We start from the raw sequence: 26,103 nt of genomic DNA, 5'->3' as shown, positions 1-26,103 counted from the left end.
TTTTTGTGAGCATGTTGTGGTTTATATTTAGCCTGTGAACAAATAAATTAATTAAAATTTTATAGCTATTGAAGGGTTTTCGAAATGTTATTACACAATTTTCTCTTTATTTATTATACAAAATCTCAGGGTTGGAAAAGTAAAATGTCGAAAGAAAAATTTCGTAATATTAGTTACGCATGTCAAGTACTACCCATCTTTTGAGAAGTTCGGGAGAAACATGTTTTTACTAAATAGAAACAAATTTCAAAACTCAAGAAGGAAGATAAAATTAATTTTACTGCAAAAAGTTTATCACGGCCCTAGAAGGGAAAGTTTGATTTCCTGGTGTATGTAAATAAAGACAGATGTTTTCTTTTCATTCTAATTGTAGATCCTTCGAAGTTTTTTTTATTAAAAAATATTTAACTTAAGAAAAAAATGTTTTATAAATGAATTACATACATATTTAATAAAGTTAAAATCAATGTGTTTATATTATGTAACATTTTTGTATATGTATAGGATGGTCAAAGTTATAGCAACAGGATTCCAAATGTAATAAACAAATAATGATAATTCCTCAATTTACTTTGCTGAAAAAGCGTCCTTTTTTAGATACATGGTGTTGAATTTTTGTTAAAATTAGAAAAAAATGATAGTCAGTCATGGGGACTGTCGACAGAAGTGAAACTTAAAATTTTGGAATATCTGAATTTTAAAATTAATTAACATAGGTATAAAAAACTCTTATAAACAATAGCTATTTTGACTGGTTGGGCTTCGTACGCAGGTTTTTTGAATGGCAGTTCATCAGCGATACCACTGAACCACCAGGCAGGTTGATTTTATGTTGAATATTTAGTCATACCTGACAGTCACGCAAGTTCAGTGCTTTTTCCCAATTACAAAGGTGACCAAAGCGCTTAAAGAAGTTTTGACTTAAAAAAGAATATTTTTATTGATAAATATTTGAAAATTTGACACAAAATTCAAGACTTGATACTTGTGATAAATTACGTGGTATAGATACGGGCGGAACCCGTTTCGAGAAAAGAAATCCTCTGACTTTATTGCAAATACAATAATGCGCAATGTCCCACGTTTTGGCAATATTTGTAATAATATCCTTTTTCCTAAAATTTCAATAGATTTCTGGCGGCCATAAGTGTATTGAGAAATTGTCATTATTTTAACGTACTCTACGGGTTCTATGAAATCCTGTTGTTACTTGGAACACCCTGTAATTTGAAGTTTCTATTTTCGACAAATATTATATAAATACACCTACATGTACCATGAGAAGCAGGTGTTTAATGTAAGTAATAGCTTTTGTAAATTTGCCTTACTTTATTATGTTACACGTAGTTCATTGTACTTATAGTGGTAGGAAAGGTCCTAAATGCAGTTGAATATGTAAAAAAAACCGTGAGCGGAGTTTTTTCTTTGTATTCAACGCATTTTTCGAATTCAATATTTAATTCTTTTACCTTCACCAATTTCTGCTGATAAGCAGAAATGTTACATGATGAAAGAATAACTTAAATTTGCACAGTAAAAAAAATTCTATTTTTATTTCTGGCTAGAATGCGAAGGCAACCCTTAAATTACTTTCAAACGATTCAAGATAAATGGGCTGAAATTTTTAGGGGTTCAAGAGGTCTCTAATACGGATCGTCTAGAGAGGAATTTGGAAAAAGTCCTCATGACTTTTTTCGCGGACGTATGTTGACTGAAAAGTGGTTATGTATACTTCATATCAGAAGGGGCTTAAGGTTAAAAAAATAAATTCAAATGACTTTTAATCATGATAAAATCCGGAAAAAAACCCAGATATTTATCAAAACAGAGATGAGGACTTCATGATTCGTCATTTCAACGTTATTTATTAACTTCAACCCTCCCCCCCTTACGATTTACAAAAAAAAAAAAAAAAAACCGAAATGGCCATATTTTTCAAATAAATAGTTTTTTACCTGATTTTGTTTTGCATGTATAAAATCAAGGAAATTTTTCAATTTCGTTGGACTGCTAACAACATTTTGATGATGATTTATTGGTAAATTATAAGAATGAGCTAAGAATTCTGTTGTAGGTTTCTCAATAAGAGATGCAGATGGTTTCGTAACTTCTGGATAAATTTTCACACTTGTATCTTGTGGTTTTTCGGTTTCCAAAATACCATCAAAATTAAACCCATTAACATTCTGTATAGTTTTTTCATCTAATGGTATTTCTGTTGGTTTTTCCAGGACAATATTCGCTTTATCAATTAGTATAACATTTGAATTCTTCTTGCGCCACGGTTTTAATTGTTCCAATACAATCACTTTCTCTAACGGTGGTTTATTATGTTTAACCGTTAAGAAATTTGGAAGATCATTCGATTTAATTGTTGTTGTTAACAATGATGGTTTACGAAGATTTTCTAACACATTATAAATATCTTCTTCGGATGATTCCGTAGAAATTTCTGTGGTTGATGAAAGTCTATCATCTTTAAAATAATGTAAATAGTTAGAAAGTGGTTTTGGATTTAATGTATTAAATGGTTCGTCCTTAGCTTCATAACTTGCTACATCCCGATGTAAAATAATACCTTCATCATCATACCCCTCATCACCGATAAATTCTTGTAGATTTTCTATAGAAAGATTATTTTCTGTAGAAAATTCGTTTACATTCTCTGTTGTTGGTATTTTTTGATTAAAGTAAGTAATACTTTCTATGTTTTCGGTTGGTGCAAATTTTGTGGAAATTAAATTTATGTTATTTGTTTCACTTTCATATGAAGAAAATCCAGTTGGTTTTTCTTGTAATATATATATTTCATTTTCATTTTCTTCATTTAAGTTCGGTTTTAATAATTGCGGAGAATGGAGAGTGTGGTAATTTTTTTGAATGTGATGTTTACTTAATAATTTTTTTTGATTTTCATATTTTTGTTTTAAATTCTGCATAAATTCAACAAATTTTTGATGTTTTAATCGATTGATTTCATTTAAATGACGATTATTGCTTTTATTGTTGCATGGGCATTCGTTTAATGGATATTTGGAACAGCTGCATAATTTATTTTTGCTTAACACAGATGATGCTGCATGTTGGAAAGATTCGTGATGCATTGATTGTAGTTTTTTATCTAATTGAAGACGTGTTTCTGGTTCTGTAAATGTTTCATCCACTGAGGTCCTGTAATAATAAAATTAGTTCTAATAAAATCTATATATATATATATAAAAGAAAGTCGTGTTAGTTACTCCACTTATAACTAAAGAACGGCTGAACCGATTTAGCTGAAAATTGGCAGGGAGGTAGTTTAGAGCCAGGAGAAGGACATAGGACCGTTCGACAGCATTCCCGTGTGACTTGACATGAAACGTCAGTCACTATAAAACGTGGTATAACAAAAAAGAATCAGACTTGGAATAACAAAACGCAAATGACAGCTATGTAATTGACGTATAATGACAGATATGTAATGACGTATGGATGACAATTTGATATTTGTAAGAAATCAATAATAAAACTATTTGTATTAAATAAATAATTAACAATTGTAATGTAATGATAGTGTCATTGCCCATTCGTAAAAAGTGATCGAAATAAATGTTAGTTCAACAAGTTTACCATAGATGACACCATCGTCGAAATTAATAGTTAGTTCAATATGTTTACCATAGATGGCACTTAGATGTATTTTGTAATCCTTTAAGTTTTTTCACTGAAATAATTTTTAAAATTCATACTTTACTATGTTATGTTTTCTTTACTACAAATTATCAAATTGCCATTAAGGCGGAACAAAGTTCGCCGGATCAGCTAGTACTCAATAAATTGTAATATACAGTTGTCTCGATACTTTAATACTATCTTAATAAATAATTAAAATAATAAAAAATAATTTTTATGAGAGATTCAATTTAATTCAAATTGAATCTTTTGAGAATGAACCCAAGTTCGAAAAATTTTGAGATCAAATAAAACTTCTTGTCATACATTTATAATAAAATTATTTTTTATTATTTTAATTATTTATTATAATATAGTATGTACTACCAAAAACCTAATATAAATTCAATTACTATCTTCATGTATTTTACGTACTTACCGATATTTACATCGTTTGACTTTTGCTACTGGATCATAATTATGTGAGAGTAATGGAAATATTGGTATATTATCTGTATCTAACATACGTTTTGGTCGTGTATTGTCATTATTGGTAATGATAGCATTTTCGTCATTAATTTTTAATGATATATTATCATTATTAGGTACGTCGTTAACTAAATTATTATTTGTGATATTTATAATTGATGATATCGGTTGAATATGTTGATTGATATGTCTGCAAGAGAAAAAAAAATTATATAATATCATTTAAAGGGCATCTTTTAAAGTTGTCATGAACAAATATAATAATATAAAAAATATATACATATGTGATATATCGTCTTATAGAGACATTTTATTCCTCTTTCTCATTTCTACAATGATTCTCAACCGTCCTCGTATTTTGGAGTAGAGATAAAACTATGCCACCAGATGTCGAAATAAAATAATGTCTAACATACATTCCTAATTTTTGCACTTTAATTAGAATCATAGAAGGACATAAAATGATAGATAGAAACTCAACCCTTAGACCATCTGATACGTCTCCTCGACTAGGAATTACTTAATTTATTCAAACAAAAAATTATATAAATCGTTCGCTCTTCGAAAATACGAGGGCGTTTATACTTATAGCAAGAAAATTTCTGTTTTGTTTTTTGAAGAATTCGAATGTATTTCTTAGAACTTCTTTTCGTTTTTCGAGAATGTTTCATAAGACCACTAGTTGAAGCTATCTGCAAATCAACTTGCTATCTTTTATAGTTTTGGAGAAAATGGACACCAAAGTTTTGTTCTAATTTACGCGCCCACGGACAAACAGTGACGTTTACGAAAAAATGTGTCAAACAAAAGTTGTTGGATGGAAATGTACCAATTAGGTGATATTATGAGCACCTATATCAAAATTTTTATAGCTTGAGCTCTTTAAACTTTGTATATATATATATATATATATATATATATATATATATATATATATATATATATATATATATATATATATATATATATATATATATATATATATATATATCATTCATTATATGAAGATTAAAAATTCGATTATTTCTATTTTTATAAATTCTTCACCGCACTTCCACCATATTTCTCAATTCTTCTTCACAGTTTCTCCACATTTAATAAATATTTTTAGTGAATGTTTTTTTTTTATAGTTGCAGAGGCATAGATAGCTATTTTGATTGGATGGCATTATTTTTATTAAATCATAGGAAAACAGGAAAAAGATTACTATTATTGAAAAAATAAAATACCTAGCTCAATTTCAAAGCTAAAATCCTTTGAAATTCGTTTATTTTATTTAATGCAATTAAATATGTCTGCAATTTATATTTTTTTATTATACCATGTATATATGAAATATACATAGTATATTAAGTTTAGTCCCAAGTTTGTAACGCTTAAAAATAATGGTGCTAGGAAAAAAATTTTGTCATAGGTGTTCATAAAATCACCTAATTAGTCCATTTCCGGCTTCTCGTCCGTCCGTCCGTCCGTCTGTGGACACGATAACTTAAAAACGAAAAAAGATATCGAGCTGAAATTTTTACAGCGTACTCAGGACGTAAAAAGTGAGGTCAAGTTCGTAAATGAGCATCATAGGTCAGTTGGGTCTTGGTTCCGTAGGACCCATCTTGTAAACCGTTAGAGATAGAACAAAAGTTTAAATATAAAAAATGTTCCTTATATAAATTAAACAACTTTTGTTTGAAACATTTTTTCGTAAACATCACTGTTTACCCGCGAGTGCGCCAATTAGGCGGAAATTTTATAATATGTACTATACTTGATTATCAGTTATGTATGTGTCACATGTTTGTATGTGTTATGTGATAAAGAAATCAACACTGACTATGCATGGTATTTCAACAATTAACTCAGTCAATTGTTTGTTTTCACTTGTTTTATTTCAAATTATATAATTATTATTCATAATACATATATTAATGAAATTGTGTATGCATGACAAACTTTTATCTATTCCTTGCGTGTAGAACCGAACTTGACGACGCGTAAGAAAACATTAATTTAGTTGTATCTTTTCTTTTTATTAGTTTAGTTTTCACTCAATGATCATATTATTTGTGTAAAATTTTTGCCTAAATTTTCAAATAATAATGTTACACATTAAACAGTTTAGGCAATATTATTACATAAATAACGAGATCATTGTGTGAAAATTCATTGCGTGTTAATTAATCAACAATATAATGAAAAGATACAGTAATGAATATTTCCGCTTGGGTGGCGGTAATTTCGGTTTTACACGCAACGAATATAATAATTTACTAAATGATGTGTTTTGATAGGTAAATAAATGGTGGTAAATTTTTATAATTTATTTAAACAATGTTTTATAAAATAAATATGAGAGCGTAAAAAATATAATTTAAAATTTTTCCTTTAACAACTTTTAGAGCATACTAGGATGGCGCGATAGAATAAAAAGTTTTTGGACTTAGTTTTCATTTGGATTCTTATTTGGGATTTAATAGAGTATGTTTGGTGAGTAATGCCACAAAACATTTTGGTCGGATTTATTTTAAATTACTATTAAAAATTCACTTGACAATATAACTCTCAAAAGTGGAACAATCGTTTCTACAAAAATATAGAAATAACAATACAGAAAAGTAACAATAATTTGATAATGAACCTGTTATGGTATACTTTTGGGAGGATTTTTAGTTGTACCGAGATAAGATTGGGAGAGGGCATATAATATTGAAGCCTATCAATTCTATTGTTGAATTCCCAAAAAGTAAGGCTTTGTAAATCTGTTTTTTATAGAACGTTTTTAAACTAATTACTAATTGAAATTTTATAAAAATATGAAATACAGAGTTTTTCATTTAGATTTAGATTTCACTTATATTTTTTTAACATAATGCCATTAATGTGTTAATGAAAGATAGTAAAATATATATATATATGGTAATATATTGCTGAACAGCCCTGTATTTTATGGTGTATATTATTATTACAATATAAACTTTTATTGAAAATAGTTTATTGAAAAACTTTAAACAATTTTTCTTGGAAACAATTCAAATCCAGTGAAGTAATATAGATTGAATCTACAGTTACTATGCTAAAAACTTAATAATAATTCTAAGCTTTTACTGGAATGTCGTTAGAACTAATATGTAGAGTGCCAGAAAATCGATAAATATGAACTAAAGGAGTCTCCAATATTCCTTAAATGCATCCCCTTGTGTAGATAGTCCCAGAAGTACCTATTACGCTAAATACCATTAAAAATCACCTTAAAAAATCTTTACCTGTCCCCGCTCATCAAAAACCCTCAGATATCGTCCAAGTATTTAACAGTCGAATCAAATTATTTTTTCATTATTTTACTCAATTTTTTAAATAAATTGTTTCAAGCTGCTATACCTTATGTATGTTTAACTGTGACATTTATGGATATTTATTGAATATTAGGATAAAGCTCGTTGAGCAAATAAGTATGCTTTTTTTCTTTTTAGGCATTCAGTAGTTGCTTGGGTATGCCAACTGTCGATATATCGTCGATAAAAAAATATCATAGAGATAATACCATAAAGCTGCAAAGTCTATCTATGGTATTATCTTCATGAAAAATACTCTGTGGAGAGACCATGCGTCAAGTTGTTGCTGAACGAGTTTTTAATACCATCACTTAAGAGCCATCACTCACATAGTTAGAGTCATCATAGTCCCTAAAGTACTTCACTTATGTTAAAAACGCTTTTATCTAGATTTCTTTTGAGAAAAACGGCATTGTTCGCGTTGTGTGATGGGTACTGAAGAAAAGTTTTACAAGTTAAAAAAAAAAAATTAAATTTCTCAGCAACCATCTAGATTTTTAGAAGTTTTTTTCAAAGCCTCAATATTATGAGTTGAAGAGTACCAGAAAAAATTTGTCAACGACGATATGACAAATAATTCTTTGGAATTTGCGAGTTAGAGCAGTTGGTCAAGATGATGTAGACTAACTTTAGCCGAATTTGTGGAGTTTTTACCATAAAATACTCAAATGGGCAAATGTTTTTGGGATCTTTTTTCTCAAACATCTGTAGTCCTTCAATATATTCCACGAATGTTCTAAATCACAATGTGATACCACGCGATATGTCAGAATAAGACGTGTAGTTTGTCCTGATAAAATATTGATCCGTAACTTGTGATAATCTAAGAACGGGATTTTTGGAAAACGAAAATGTGTTTTAATCAAGAGATAATGTTACTGAAATCTTTCATCGCATCTTTGCAATAGTTTTTCTATTGTTTCGACTAATTTTTTTGGGAAGAGTATATCGTATATTGGATATTTAAGAAAATGATACATATTCAATGATGTATGATGGTTGTATGGAAAGGAACAAGTGGAACAGTAACCACAAGTGAATTAAGGATCTCTACCCCTATAACAATCAATACTCTCAATGCTATTACACATCAAAGTCAATTACATTGAATCAATTTATAAACTGGATCTTGCCATCTCTTTCTCACTTTATTTTTGTATCTATCTTTATGACAATATCCTAGTATACACCCACATCATTCAATTCCAACAGTAGTAGGTACAACATATATAGTAATAGTAACATTTCAACTTGTGTGTAATAGTATTAAACTTCTATATATAGGGTAAGATGTAGATCCTAGAGTATAATGTAGAAGCTCGAAACATTCTGTAATTTCTCAGCAAAGATTGCTATTTACTAGACAACATTGGTGAATGAAGGTATTTATCAGAATGTAGGTAGGCTGAGGATAGATTATCAATGTGGTTTTGTTTTCGAATAAAAATAAAACATTTTTGGGAAAAAGTAGAGAATTTTGACTCTTCTGACTGTTGATTTTTAGTTTCCACTTGTACCATATTTTTGTTTTAAATATAACCTTAAACAAGTGAAAACAAACAATTGACTGAGTTAATTGTTGAAATACCATGTAAAGACAGTGTTGATTACTCTATCATATTACACATACACCTATACATGCCACACATACATAACTGATAATTCTATATTAATACATACTATAAAATTTGCATCTAATGTGTGCCCTCGTGAGTAAACAGTGATGTTGACAAAAAAATGTTCCAAACAAAAGTTGTTTATTTTTTGATTAGGAACATTTTAGTATCTTTTCTTTTGTTCTATCTCTAACGGTTTACAAGATAGGTCCTATATTGACCTATATTGTTCATACAATTGACCTATATTGCTCATTTACGAACTCGACCTCACTTTTTACGTCCTGAGTGCGCTGTAATTTCAGCTTGATATCTTTTTTCGTTTTTAAGTTATCGTGTTCACAGACGGACGGACGGACAAACAACCGAAAATGGACTAAATAGGTGATTTTATGAACACCTATACCAAAATTTTGTTCGTTTGTTCGAAGCATCAATATTTTTAAGCGTTACAAACTTGGAACTAAAATTAATATACTATGTATATTTCATATAAACAGAGAAAATTTCTAAATTTTGATTCTAGGTACTACATCTTCCCTTATTATATATTATATAACTCTCGAAAATAGATGGAGGGATAGACTGTATCTTACAAGAAATGTGGACAATATACAAAGTATATCAGAAGCAGTTTTAGACTTTTGGAGATTTCTTAGATGAAGGTTAGTTTAAGTTAGATTTGGTGACTTTCCGGAGTTAAGAATTAGTATGAGTTTCTGCCACTAGGGTTTTTGCTCGGGAATTGTCTAGTAATTTCTCCCTAGTCAAGACGGGAAAAAAAAAACCAACGCCTCTTGAACTCGATTCCGGGTGCTAATTTAGGTTAAGTTATATTGGTTGTTCACGAGAGGCACACTTAGACTATAGGGCCCATAGCCTAGGTGATACCATGTATGTGTTTTACCACCTTTTCCACCTTTTGTTAGTTACAAGTGAAGTTAATAAGCTTGTTAAAAATGTACGTTGATTTTATACCTCTGTTTACTTTTTTGCAATGAGCACCTATTCAACGTATTGACTCTTGCTACTTTAATGTTAGACGTGATATATATCTTTTTTGAGACACCGGGTATTTCAAAAGGTGTTTCATACTTTCATAAAGTCAATCATAAAATATATATAAAGTGAATGAAAATACAACTACTGGTTATGTTTTAACTTTGTACGACAGTTCGACAGCTTTTATAACAAAAAATCCAGAACAATGGTTATGAAAGTTTTGATTGTTTAGGGTTCCGTTCTGTTGCAATTGCAAAATGGATTGTTTCTTGTAGCTATCTTTTTACTAAAAATGGCTTGTGATTGGTTGTGACGTCTTGATATTCGTTGGCGGTTGGGAGTCAATCATAATCCTGCTACATTCACATTTTTCGATTTGTTTCCAAATAAAATTATGGTATAATATATTGAAAACAAGTTGAGAAACAAACTATTTATCATCTTGCCTGTTATTTTATAATTTCTCCGTGCGGTAGCGTTACTAAAGCGATATGTTGATGTCACTGTACAAATGCATTGGAATTTGAAATGCACAAACTGAATATGAAAACCTTCGAATAGCTCCTGTTAGTCTGTCGACAACAATGTCTACCAAAAGTTTGAGTTATCTAAAATTGGTCACGAATTTTTTAAATTTTAAAGTAAGAATTACACGAATATGAAACCTATGAAATAGAAGTATGAACAGACCCATAAATACGTCATATCCTTAAGATGGGTCTGCCTTTTTCATTGACAGTAGTGGTGATATAAAGAAAATAGGATAGTCTTTCACTGTTCAAGCAAAATCAGCATACATTATTATTATTATTATTATTATAAATTGTGTAAGTAGCAAAGATACGTGGATATCAAATATTACTGTGTACATTGAACAGAGTATCATAAATGACACCGCATGTCTTGGAAGTGAATTTAAACAGTCAAAATAAGCCGAAAATTTTTCAGAAATTGTTCTATCCAATGTATCGATAACACCATAAAGATTCGTTAATTATCTTTAATATCTTTAATCTCGATAAAATTGATAAAATTAAAATTGAAAAGATATTTAATAACTTATTTTAAATAGTTTAATTATTCAAATAACTTTTTAAATAAATAACTAAATAACATATATATAAACCATAGATGTATATGTCCATACATAAAATTATATAAATTATAAAAAGTAGTGTGTCATTACCATAGAAACTCCTGAAATAAAACTCATGCATGGTGCTAATACATTTTTTGTATCGATTCTCTGTATGGTTTATTAGAAATTAGCAACCAATGTGAACGATTTTACCCAAAAAAGAGCTCTTATACAAAAAACACAAACAAAGAATTTCTCATAAACTGTACAGAAAATCGATATGCATTTTTTACAAAAGAAATTTAAGCTAGTGGTTAATTGATAAATAAAAGTTTATTTTCTCGGAATTAATTCAATTTTCACATTGGATCTCCTAAGGTATCTTAAGGATGTATGAGCATGGTAGTGGGAGCACAAATTTAAAAATAGATATTTTCAATTTTGATGATAAATTTATATTATTACTTGACGATATAAGACGAAAAGTAAGAATAAAATTTTTCGATATCTGGCTTAATTTTCAAAATATCGAAAATTGAAAATTTTGTTTAATTATTTAGCTTTCGATATTTCGAAAACCAAGACACATATCGAAAAATTTTATTCTTATTTTTCGTCTACATTCATGAAGTTATAACAAAATTCATCATCAAAGTTGAAAATAAGATAAAAATAATTTCAACCCTTAATCTACCCTGCTCTTACATCCCTAACCCTTATATGGACGGAGACACTTAGTTTTTTTCTTTTCTAATTCATTGATAATATGTTTACTTTCTATTAAAAAGTTTTTTTTAAATTTGTTTTCATTCATTCCAAATGAAAATTATCAAAAACTTCCAAAATATGTCGTTTTTTGAGATTCCTCCATAAGAGTCAATGTATTTTATATCGATTTTTAATGACTTTTTTCTTAAAAATTTGCACGGATACCTAAGCTGAAATTTTAACCACATATTCTTTGAGTAAAAGACTACCTACAAACAAATTTTGAGCCTTTAAATCAAACATTGTTTTCATGCTCATACATCCTTAAATACAAAATAATACCTTTTTATTTTTACAGTGTTGATTGTAGTTTTTTAAAGAAGGCTGAAATAAAATTTTGCCGTTCTTTATTTTCAACTTATTTAGACTTAACGAATCCATTTGCCACAGATGGGGCGTGACTTATGTTACACCTTGTATGGGTACCTATGTACGATTTGAATTGAAACGATCCGATTTTATCGGTCTTCGTTTTAATGGTAAGTTGAAGGATATTGAATATTATTGAAAATATTGTTATGGGTTCATGATAAAATTGTTTATTTAAGATGCGAATGATAGAGAATGTTAAAGTCAGTAAATTAGGTTTAAATAAGTTTTACTTTATAGATAAACTCGGTGTCAGCCGAGCTACCGTAGCAAATTGTTCTGCCACAGTCGTTTCCTTGACTGACACCGACTCCAAAATTGCAGAAATTATAACTACATTATATTATCGTAATAATTTGATTGAATTTTAAGTAGTCTACTATTTTTTATTTCATTTTACTTTAAAATATTTTGATTATTGTTTGTTATTCAGAAGAATACGTAATTATTTTTTTACTTCTTAGTGCATATTAACTTGTTTTTTATTTTTTTATTTTAAGTGAATCTGAAGTAACTAACTAATGTGTCACTAAAAAAATAATAATCGAAATCGATTGGCGTGATATTGGGTTATTCGTTAATTTGTCGTCCACATACTTCATGCAAATTTAAGTCTAAGTATATGGTTTTCTTATGGATGCCATTGTCGGAACTTGATCAAATTGAAATGGGACCACACAGGAACCACCAGTTTTAAAAAAAAATCATAAAAATTGGTTCATCCAGTCGAAAGTTCTGAGGTAAAAAACATTTACAAAAAAATATAGTCGAAGTGAGAGAACCTCCTTCTCTTTGTTTGAAGTCGGTTAAGAAAAAATTGAAAATAATTTTTATTTTGTTTATATAATAAACGATCTTTCAAAATGACAATTATTTTTATAGGCACACTTAAATTTTATGAATATTTGACAATGAGAATGGAAATTTTATAACTATTACATTTTACTTTGGCACATCATTTGTAGTATAAAAAAAACTTTTAACAAAAAGAAAACCGACTTCAAAAGAAAATCTTTGCCAAAACAAATTAAAATGCACTAAAAAGTAAAAAAATAACGATAATATAATGCAGTTAAAATTATTGTTTAATCTGGAGTCGGTGTCAGCCAAGGAAATAGCTCTGACAGAACAGTTTGCTACATTAGCTTGGCTGACACCGACTCCAAAAAAAAAACAATAATTTTAACTGCTCTATATTATCGTTATTTTTTACTTTTTAGTGCATTTTAATTTGTTTTGGAAAAGATTTTCTTTTGAGGTCGGTTTTCTTTTTGTTAAAAGTTTTTTTATTTCGTAATTTTTAGTGAATCTGAAGTACACTAACTAATTTTTCACTAAAAAAGAATCATCGAAATCGGTTGACGTGATATTGAGTTATTCGTCCTCTTGTCGTGCATAATGAATGCAAATTTAAGATTTTTATGGTTTTCTCATGGATGGCGTTGTCAGAACTAGACCAAAATGAAATGGGACCACACGGGAAGCACCAGCTTTCAAATAGATAAAGAATCATTAAAATCGGTTCACCCAGTCAAAAGTTCTGAGGTAACAAACATAAAAAAAAAAAAAATACAGTCGAATTGAGAACCTCCTTTTTTTGGTTTGAAGTCGGTTAAAAATGAAAATAATAATATTATGTAAAAAGCTCTTTCATAAATTTAATCTAATAATTTTTTCTCAATTTTTTTTTTTGTCGTTTATAATTCTTCTTCTTTACAGAATTCACTTCTTTCAAGATTATTATGATTTCTTTAATATTTTTGACATTTGTTATATATTATTTTAAAAAAAGAAAAAAAGTTCAATTCATGCATATTTAAATATACATCTGTAATTTAATCATTTATAATATTTTATTTACGTCATACAGATCAGGTGTTCAATTCGATTAATAATATGGGGTTGAGTCCGATATTTTTTAATAAAAGAAAGTATTTTTCATTATCCTCTTCGAGTTAACATAAGTAATTCTCTTTTTTTTTTTTTATCAATATTCAATTTATTTACTTTATAACTTTAACATAATATTTTTAGAATAGTGCGAGACGAATATACCTAGTTATATAGAATTTTTAATCGATTAAAAATATAAATTTTAAGATGATTGTAATCCTACAGTATTTAAAAAAAGTTTTGGTTTATTGCACGGTACATACTTATAAACCAAATACATGCTTTGTAGTCAAGTAATGAGTTATTTTTAGCTTTACAATACCACGCAACTACAAAAATATATAATATATTGGGTGCAAGTGTTGCTTATAAATTTTATAATATAGATATCGCTCTTCAATCATCAATACTCTAACTATAGTCGTATCTGTTCATCAAATGATGGATCTTCGATGAACTCATAATTAAATTAAAATTTTGGTTTTATATCTTCGACAACCTGATATTTTTATGGATATTACAATAAAGTACAAGATTGTCTAAATATTTTATATAGTATTTTATCACACTCTCTAGATTTTTTGATATAGAAATATCCAATTGAAAAGGATAACCGATATGATTCATCATTTTTTCAGCCAACTTTGAGCGATAAAATAATAATAAAAAGTCGGATGACCTAAGAATTTTTTATGATTTTTGAAAACTTTGTTAATCAAAAAATATATTTATAAGGAATAAAAATATTACGCAATGCATTTCAAATAGGTATACAAATACAAAATAAATAAAACTATTTGAAAATGGAAAGTTTAAAAGAAAAGAAAAAGAAAACAATAATAATAATAACAAGTTTTTTTCATTAGTTCTCCTTCTGAAAATGCCTTCTTGTTCTGTACAATTTAAATTGAATTAATCATATTTTACTTAATACGAACGGAAGAAAATGTATTTAAAATGAACACATACATAAAATGTAAGGACAAAAGAAAAAGGGCAGATAAAACGATAAATAAATAATATATAGTGTTTTTCAAGTAGCTTGAATAAAAATCTCCTACGTAAATGTCACATTTTTTTTACACATGGATAGGATAATGCCGCTAAGAAATAAATTGACTTCTCAATTTTTTACTAATTTAACGTTTTTATTTCATAATTGACAATTTGTTTAGTTTTTGCGGATAATGTTCCCATGGAAAGTAGTAGGAAAGTTTAGCCTTAATAATGAAACATAAAGAGCTTTTCATCTTAATCAACAGGTTGGAACATTTTAATTTTGTTTTAAAAGGCATTTTATTTTAGATTTATACAACCTAAAAGTGAGTGAAAATACTTAAAAAGGCTACTTTTTGTGAAAAGTTTATAATCCCGTACTTCTTATGTTGTACATTCGATTTCTGGTTAACCTTCACTTATTTAGTCAATGTCCCGGATAGGCATCTCAAATATCTGATATATTCCCATGAATATTTGGAATAATTCGCAAGAAACGAGATAATTATATAATTATAAAGTTATTCGAACTGCGATACATAATAACAGCCTAGAATAATTTCGAGAAAGTGTGTTTTTTAGAACATTTTTCGATGTTCAAATGAAATTAAGAAGTTTCCGTCGTACCAAAAACTTGACGTTAGGTGAATAATTCTACAAGAAGTTATCATTATGGCTTCCTAATGGTAATTATCCAAATTTTAAATATTTTCTACCAAAAAATTTTATGACGTTTTTCCGAAAATTAAACGGATAATTCATTCTTTAAACACATTTTTGCGACATAAACGGCGGAGAACATTTTGGTCTACGTTATAAATCCACAAAGTCATGTTTTGAAATAAATATTTAAAGCTACAAGATTTATTCTGAAAAAATGACAGTTGGGGAAAGATTCAGGAAAAACTGTTTTTAGGACCTTTTATCCACCACTTTGCCGAAATTTGCCTGATCGTCTATGGAATAATATTAACTTAAAAAAATCTAAGATAAAAAGTAAGACAACCATTTAACTTAAATGTAGCTGAATAGTAGTGATACAGATCCGAATTTGCTCCCTCAAAACTTGTTGACAGAAACCTCAGACTTCAAAAAAACTCGATCTAAAAAATTTCCATAATGTTAAACCTCATGATTTGAGTGCTCTAAAATGATCTTCTTTTGTATCTCTACGAATTTTTTAAAGTTTTTTAATTTGTCTTTTCACATTTGATGAAGCTAAATTACTATTTCAACCATAGTTTATTAGAAAATTGCGAGCTTAAGCTGCTCAAACTTGATTATTTTGATTTTGAAACCTTGCACAACAGTGAAAACGCGTTCTTTTTACGTCGAGTCCTCCCTTTTAAAAAACCCTGAATTGTCAGTTGTCACGTTGTCTTTGCTTTTTCAATGTCAAATAATACATATTACCAAGCAAATGGACAAATATACAAATATTGCGTTAATTTCGGGACAACTTTTATAAAATGCACAAAATTGTATAAAAGTGAGTACATAGCTTAACAATTTGTTCAACATATTATTACAAAGTTGATCTTTTACGATCTACCCTTGAACTTTTTTTTATAAAACATTAAATATTAATACACGATAATAAAGAAACTATATAATAAAGTTCATTTTTTATGAAATATACTATAAAAGTAAATGTATAAAATATTTATGTTTAAAATACAATGTTGCAAATTATTGAAATAAAAAAGCTGAATAGAAATAAAGTTGCAAATTGTGTATTGAATGCAAATTTTATTACACTCTGTGTGTAGGAAGGTATTAAAAAATGAATGTTCTTTTTTTTTTTATACTTTCATTTCATTATGCTTTTTAAATTGATAAAATGTTGCAAATTATTAAACAACTCTGTAGAAAATATATTAAATGATAATTGATAAAACAATTGACAGTTCTATATACAGGTTGTATTCATTAATATTGCGAAAAATTTAAGGTGAATTTCTTTGCCCAACAAGTAAAATTAAAAAATTTTTAAAAGCCTGGGAAATTTTTCGGTTTCGTAGCCCTAAACTCATACTTGAAACATATCTTATAACACTATCCATTAAATTACGTTTTTCCTTAGAGCCTTCTCCAAAATGAACCGATTTTGAGAATCAACGCCTATTTTTTAGTTGTTCCGGGTACGAAATCCTAAACTCGCTCTTAAAACATAGCTAAGACAAGTGAAAACAAACAATTGATTGAGTTAATTGTTGAAATACCATGTATAGACAGTGTTGATTACTCTGTCACATTACACATATATACATGTCACACATATATAACTGATATAGCCATAACTTACATACTATAAAATTTGCGAATAATTTGCGCTCTCACAAAATGGGTCCTACGGACCTAAGACCTAATTGACCTATGTTGCTCATTTACGAACTTGACCTCACTTTTTACGTCCTCAGCACGCTATAAAAATTTCAGCTTGATATCTCTTTTCGTTTTGAGTAATCGTGATGACAGGCGGACAGACGACAGACAGACGGAAATGGACTAATTAGGTGATTTTATAAACACCTATACCAAAATTTTGTTCATAGCATCAATATTTTTAAGCGTTACAAACTTGGGACTAAACTTAGTATACCTATTTCATATACATGGTATACAAATTTTACGTAATCATTTTATTTACTTTTTTTGTTCAAATATGTATCATTTATCACCTCGAAAATGTTTGACCGAATAATTTTTATCTTATTTGCCCGAATAATTTTTTATATAAACTCTATATATTTATCATACTGATTTTAATTATATAAAAAAATATGATTTAACATATATATATTATTTAACAAAAGCGATTTAATAATATGCTTCAATTTGATTTAATTTTCTTTAAAAACTTCATTAAGAATTTTCAATCAATTTTACTTTTATTGTTCGCAAAGCTATAAATATGATGTATTTATTGTATAGGTATTTCTTTTATCACTGCAAATTCATCTTATTCAACAAATATTAACTGTCGATAATTCTGTTGCTATTGAAATACCGTTCATTGTTATTAAATCGTTTATTATCTTTTTCGTTAATAATTTAAACAAAAATTTATCACGGGAATATTTGTTCGATACTTTTATATTTTCAGATAATGGAAAACAATGTTTTGAAGGAAGGAAGAAAGTGGAAAGACAACTATTGTATTCCCAAGATGCACTTACAGCCGATTTACATATGTTTGTAAAATTTTAGCTCAATCAGAAACCGGGAAGTGGATCAAATTTAATTTGTAAGATTTAATCACAAAAAACAGAAAGGTGAAATTAAATAAAAGCTATATAAAATTTTTTTTTGCTTAAAATTTTATACGTTTTCAGATAGCGGAACAGAAAAATTTCTGACCCAGGTTTACTAAATTTCAAACTCAAATTTTTACTATTTAGGTCAAAATTGACTTCTCGAAAAACCATTTCTCATCAACAACTTTCTAAAACTTTGTTTAATTTCCGAAAGCAATTGATTGTTCTTTACTTCGGAGAGAACTGACTTATTTCCTTTATAATCGGAAGGAAAAGAAGTCTTTTTGCTTGATTGATATAATGAACCCAAATTTCTTAAGATTTTTTGTTTTAGCATGAATCATTTACCTGCAATAATAAATGGTAAGAGCTTAATAAAATTATGTTTTTTTTTAAACATCCCAAAAATATACCTCAGTTGTGTGGTGATAATATTAAATAAAACAATTAAGGAAACCCCCGACATAAAATTAGGTCTCATCGATTCGTTTGTGACACTCATTTTGTTTTGAATTGGTTCTTAGCTATGTTTCAAGAAAATCTACTAAGCCGTTTGAAGATCATCGCATCTTTTCTAGTTATTTCGGGTACGTAACCCTTAACTCGCACATGTAAAAGAATAGGTAAGAATACTTTCGAAAAAATTATCATTTCAACCGTTCATCTTTTTTTTTTTAGAGCTACGATGCCACAGACAGACACACAGATACACGGATACATTAAACTTATAACACTCCAATTTTTAGTCGGGGGTTAAAATTAGTTCTCTTTGCACTTTTTCCATTGTTTATATTCAAAATATTATTTTCCATTTTCTCAAAATAAAGAAGGCACTCCAAAGCCTACTTGACATATTAAATTGAGCGGGCTCGACTACAACAAATAGTCATGTATGAGTGACTCATAAGAAAAATTATTTTCTACTTTTTAGTACAATAAAAGCTTGTCTCTAAAAAAAGTATTTTTTTGTAAATAGGTACTTTTATTCTCCAATAAAATGACCTTATAATTATTAAATACTAAATAAGCTATTTCCAATAAACCCACGATCGTAAATTTTTTAGATTTAAATTTTTCTATGAAAATATGATAGTAACATAATCTTGATGCTCTTGACTTGGCTAAAAGTTTGACTTAAAATCTGTGTTTACTGAATTCACAATATACAAATTGTTATAAAAACAATCAATCCATTTTTGAATTGAAGGGCTTGATATAAAAAATTTTACCGTAATAATGAAATCCAATAATTATTGTCACTCTTTGTTTCTGAAGAATATATTATTGAAAAAGTCACCACTAATATTAATAAAACTTTTAAGTTCATTTTAACACACTTTTACCTACATAACATTTCAATTTAAAAAAAAAATCACATATTGTTTTATTTAACACCTTAACTTCACTAAAAACTGTTTAAATTTTATTCTACGATTACGTGATTCATTGATGCAAAAACTTCCAAAAAAAAAAATGTTTATCGGTCGTGAACTAAAATTATAATGTTTGAATTATTAGTAAATTAGAACACAAAATGAACCAAAAAAATTAACTATTTTTTAGTTTATTTTGAGTTTATAATTTTTAATGTTTTGTTTTGTTTATAAACAACAAAATGCAAAATTAAACAATTGCAAAATTCATTATTTAAATTATGCAATACTTGGAAATGTTAAACTTAAGTAGGTTAATAAAATTTTATAACCTCCATATAAAAAGCGAGGCATATTTTGATCTAGGCGGTATTTTGTCACTCGAAGCTCTTAGGTAATTTTTTAACCGGCAGAAAGATATACGCTCGATTAATATTGGAAAATATATGTTGTTCTCGACTAACTGAAAATTGTATTTAACAAACATATTAAATACGAATCAAAAAATGCCTCACTCTATAGAAATGCAGTCTGTCGCATTTACGATGAAGACATCGTCATATTTTCGTTATTTGAATATCGATTTAAAATTTTGGATAGTCATGCACGGTGATTGGCCACAGTTTTTAAAATAATTAACCGAAATAAAAACTTTATACTCAGCCTACTACAAATAGACAAATAGAGACCGATTCGAAAAAAATTATTATAAAATGTTCCTTAGAAGTTAGTTTTTTCTACATTCAAAATTATTACAAGTTTATTGAAATATTTGAATATATAGCACTATTAAATTATCAATTTGTCCAGTTTTTACATTCCATACCATACTAGTTATAAAAGTTTATTTTTAAATTTTATATCTAGTGTGCTATGGAATGTAAAAACTGGACAAACTGATAATTTAAAAGTGTTATATATTCGAATATTTCAATAAACTTCTAATAAGTAGACTTTCGATCAGAATTAAAGCTGCGAATTATGTCATGGAAATCGGTATATGGGTATAAAAAAATATACTTTTTCTAATAATTTTTTTGGGTATATCTAACCATCTCTGACGTTAAGCAAAATTTTAAGAATCGGTCCTATTTGTCAAATTATTGTAGGCTGAGTTTAAAATTCAGATTTTGGTTAAGTATTCTATTTGAATCATTTGTTTGTAAAGCTTTTATTTACCTTGCCTCTACATGATGAAATAAAAATTTGGCTTAGCTTCGGAATTTTCGAACCAGTTTTGACTCACATCATTCAATTTAACGTGAATAAATTTCACAATCCGTTACAAAATATAATAATAGTGGGAGCGATGTGAAAAAAAATTATTTTATTTATTTGGAGTTTTTATTTATCACAGTAGTCGAGAAAATAAAGTTTAATGAAGTAAAATAATCACAGGCATGTCGATTTTTCCCTCTCTATGAGTTTCTAATGTTGAAGAAGTTTTTCTCTGTATAAAATGCAAGTAATTTCAGCCATGAATCAACAATACTGAAAATCTACATATGGAAGTTGTGTGGCGCTCTCATCACTTTTTTTCTACTCTTTTGTTAATTTTAATGTCATAAAATAATTTCATCTTCTCAGATTAAGATAAATTTTGATGACATATTCAATAATATTTTATGCTCAGCATCCAACACTAAAAGGGTGTTTCTATGCTAAAGAAAAAAAATTCTTTAAAAATATATTTTTATTTTATTTTTCAATATATTTATTATTATAAATTCTTTTATATACTTTTATTAAAAAAATGTAAATATAAATAAAAAAAAAAATTCCGTATTTCCTCTTCCGTTTTAAAGACGCACTTTATAAAAAAAAAAATAATAATAAAATATCCGGAAAATATTTAAATGTAAATAAAACGCATTAGAAAAATAAATTTACTTTTAGAATTCGAAGAAATTTGTTCTGAACTTGAATATTTCCGTATTTTGTTAACCTTCAAAATGTATAAAAGCTTTATGGAGATATAACCTTGAATGGTTAATGAAACCTTATATAATGTTAATCTTACTTGTTGATTATGAATATTTGTTTTCGCATTAAAATCCTTGTAAATTAAAGAGCAAGATATTAGAAAGAGGATTCGTTAGTCGGAAAGAACCAGTATCAAATCCTCGAATTCATCAAATTAAGTGAAATTTTTGTAATGTCTGTGCTCGATTTTCTATTTGATGTATTTTCCTGAGGTTTCTATTTGATGTATTTCTTAGTTTGCCCGTTTTGTCCAGGGAAGGTGGTCAAAAAATTTACTCTCCAAATTCTGATCCAAGATAAACTTCTCCCATAATCATCTTTTTTTACGTTTGTATATCAGAACTTATAGTAACAGATACTTGGAGATATCCACATCTATAATTCTAGTTCCTGAGAGTATAAATGTGAATTTTCCGAGATTACTTAAAAATATCGATGGATATGCATTGAAAAATGAATACAATTTTGACTGATTCAATCGGTTCAAAACTGATTGAATTTTCCCTGCTTGGAGTTTATGAAAATTTCGTTTTTTAATGATTTTATTCATTTTTCCCTATTTTGCGGATGAAACATTTTGACCTATCAAACTCAAGAAGCATTTGCAAATTTCCAAACAAACTTTGATCTAAAAATCGCGAATAATTTTGACTCAACGATTTGCTCTAGAGGTTTAAGAATTCTAGAATTAAGTTGTGTTTATGACCTGAACCAATGACCTAATGATTTAAGTGAATTTGTTTTTTTAAATTTATATTTTGCTTAGTGTTCGAAGTGTTTTAATTCATTAAAGTTGCAAGTTTCCAGTAGATTTTTTGATATGACTCAGCATTTTTGGAGAAATTTATATACGCTATAAAATGAACCAAATGCTTCAAAAAGTAAGCTAATCAAATTAAAATTTTTCGAAGAATAATTCTCCAGTAAACTCGAAAGCGTTTTAATACCTCATTTTTCTTTAGTGCGTGTAATCCGAGTTTGTCCAATCCCAGGAGGTGAGAAACAATTTGAAGAGGGTTTGCAGTTTTTTTTACAAATTACAAAAAAAAATTATGCATCAAATAAAAGTTCTAGCTGAAGTAATTGTGCACATTTTTGTTTTTTTCGACTTTCCAGTTTCAAAATTCACCAAAATTTGCCCTTTGAAATCAAATGAAAAAGAATCCATCTTGTTAACCGTTAGAAATGTAACAAAAGTTTGAATATAAAAATTATTTCTTATAAAAAAATTAAACAACTTTTGCTTGAAACATTTTTTCTTACACATCACTGGACAAAACTTGGGTGCCCATTTTCTCCAAAACCTTAAATAATAGGGAGTTGTATAGTTGTGGCTCCAACTGGTGGTCTTGTAAAACTTTATCGAAAAACGAAAAGAAAAGAAAATACTTTCAAAAATTTCAAAATTAAAAAAAAAAAATAAAAATTTTTCGTAGAATTGCTAGTCAGCAAGCTCGAAATCATTTTAATACCTTCATTTGGTCCTAAGTGCGGTTAATCTGAGTCTGCTCAATCCCAGGAGGTGTGCATAACTTTTGGGAGCCAAATAGCTGTGAAATTTTTCTCTTCTTTCAGTTTTTTATTTGTAGCTAGAAAACGTCGAAATGACTTGTACTTCTGCGTCGAATGACTATCTAAAACTTCTCAAACAAACCTTTTGATTGATTAATTAGGAAACTAAATTTCGAAGCAAATCTAAAGCAAATTTTCCAATAAATTTCTAGTTTTAAAAGAAAGTTAAAATACTTTTTTTTGTATGACTTTTCTCATTATATGACTTAATTATACAGTTAAACAATAAATTCATTCACTAAATAGAGACCTATATATTGTATAACTATGAAAACAATTATTTTGGAAATGAACAATTCATTCCATGTATAATAAATAATATCATCTATCATCATCATACATAGAATATAATTGGATTGAATAGCAGGCAGGCAGGCTTGATATTTCTCTATCTTAATATAATTAGAAACAAGTTCGAAATCCTACTATTGTTGTCTAGTTACCTATATATATACAGATTAACATTAAACAATAGAGGAAATCCTACTTTAATGTCCATTGGGGCATTTTGTTCCATTCAATATTAATATCAAACGGCAAACAATTCTAGTATTCATAATTTATTGTTACTGTTTTACGCTGTTTGGATCGTTGATCCATACGTTCATTGTTTGTAAATGCACAAACAATTTATAGAATCGATTGTAACAATAATAATGTATTACAAAATACCAAAATAAAATTTTTAGGATTTTGATCATATTGTAGAAGAAAAAAATTCGATTTTTTTGATAACAGGAAAATTTGATCCGTTCTTATTGGAATTTTTTTTGAAACCCATTAATTTTGGGTCATTCTTTTCCGCTTTTGTGCCAGTTTTTCGCTAGCTATCACTTATGTGCTTAATTCCGGGACCTAGGCTCCACATACTTGCAACCTGTTAAAGATAGGTTAATTTTGATAAAATTGAAAATTATGACCCAAATTTAGTAGCATTACATACTTGGTTTATCAAAATTGGATATAATTTGGATGTGATAGAGCAAAATAAAATTTTTAGGATTCTGATGACGCCATAAAGTTAAAAATTCGATTTATTTCTTAACACGGGCAAATTTGATCCGAATTTATTGGAATTTTTTTTGAAAACCATCTAATTTTGGGTCATTCTTTTCAGCTGTGATGTCAGTTTATCGCTAGCTATCACTTTTGAGCTTAAGTCCGGAAGCTGGTCTCCAAATTCTCGAAACATATTACAGCTAGGTTAATTTTGATAACAAATTTGAAAAGTATGACCCAAATTTAGCAGTATGACATACTTGGTTTATCAAAATTGGATAATATTTGGATGTGATAGAGCAAAATAAAAATTTTAGGATTCTGATGACGTCATAAAGTAAAAAAATTCGATTTTTTTGATTTCTTGCAAATTTGATCCAATCTCATTGGAATTTCTTTTGAAACACACTAACTTTGGGTCATTCTTTTCAGCTGTTATATCGCTAGCTATCACTTATGTTCTTAATTCCAGGGCCGGGGCTCCTCATTCTTGAAACCTAATAGAGCTAGGTTAATTTTGATAACAAAATTAACCGAACTTGAAAAGTATTATCCAGATTATGTTAATAATAACTACAATTTTGTTTGTATTACTCTGTATTATTTATTTTATTTATTATCAACAAAATTTTGATTTTGGAGATTAATTTGCAAAATAGGAGCATCGTTACTTTTGTAACAAATGATTTACTGGTTTACAGGCTGAATACGTTCTTTGATATACATTTAAGCGAGGGAGAGATTTCAAAGAAGGTTAGGGTCATTGCGTGTAGTGTTTGTTTTTTAGTAAATAAATATTATAATAATGGCGTCGTATCAATCAAATTAAAATAAATTTTCTAGATTCAGAAGGAAAACACATACCTAGACTTGGTCTAATTCTATTATGAAAATAATAGATAGATGCAGTATATGAAATAGGTATATAATAATACATGAAATGGATAGCTATTATATGCTTCAGTATACGGGAAACATAAACGAGAGAAAATAGCAAGCACGCTTCTATCATAGTTTCAGCTTAAATCTATATAAATTGTATTATCAAATCCTCTGAAAGTATAAATATTATACCTACAGATACGTAAAGAATCCTTCTACACATTTGAATTTGCTGAGTAATAAATAATTTTACAATTTCATACGCAGGGTAAAATGTAATACCTAAAGTACAATGTATCTTGATTCTTCAATTATTCTTTAAATTCTCGACAAATATTGCTATTTACTAGACAAAAATTTAATTAAATGCAAGGTATGACACGTTAGCTGAAGAATCAATGCTTATTTGTTAAGAATTTAAGTTGTTATACCATATACCAGTTTTAAACATAACATTGAATTTTGATAAGGTAAAGTTTAAAAAATGCAAATTGATGTACCTTAGATCGAACAACATAATGTACCATTGTTATACGGCAATATGTATGCATTGAATTTTCAATTATATTCTTCCTATTTTATGATTTTTCAAGTATAGGTGATCGACATAGTGGATGCCTGTAATAGAAACGTGTAAAGTTCTCAATGTTTCAATCACATGCATTTTAAGATTCTGTTTCTTGAAATGTTGAGTGACTGCAATGACCCTTAGTACAATTGGGTGTATTCCATGGTACACTATGATATTGAATCACATTTCATGTTCACAACATCATGTTAAATTCTCGAAAACAAATACATAGTGTGGAAGAATAATAATTCTATAACCAAACACAATTCTCATTGTG

The 26,103-nt window shown here is 28.0% G+C and overlaps 1 long non-coding RNA gene across 1 annotated transcript; it reads left to right on the top strand.

The window, feature by feature from the left end:
• The first annotated feature begins 1,373 nt into the window (after positions 1 to 1,373).
• LOC123290399 lies at positions 1,374 to 23,373 on the top strand. Its single transcript, XR_006534871.1, has 3 exons — positions 1,374 to 1,386; positions 8,680 to 8,685; positions 23,307 to 23,373. It is a non-coding gene; the product is annotated as an uncharacterized LOC123290399 (long non-coding RNA).
• Positions 23,374 to 26,103: the final 2,730 nt, after the last annotated feature.

Source organism: Chrysoperla carnea, chromosome 1, assembly GCF_905475395.1.
Source record: "Chrysoperla carnea chromosome 1, inChrCarn1.1, whole genome shotgun sequence".
Classification (NCBI taxonomy): domain Eukaryota; kingdom Metazoa; phylum Arthropoda; class Insecta; order Neuroptera; family Chrysopidae; genus Chrysoperla; species Chrysoperla carnea.
The sequence above is the reverse complement of the archived record's forward strand: the minus strand, read 5'-3'. Positions and strand labels throughout refer to the sequence as shown.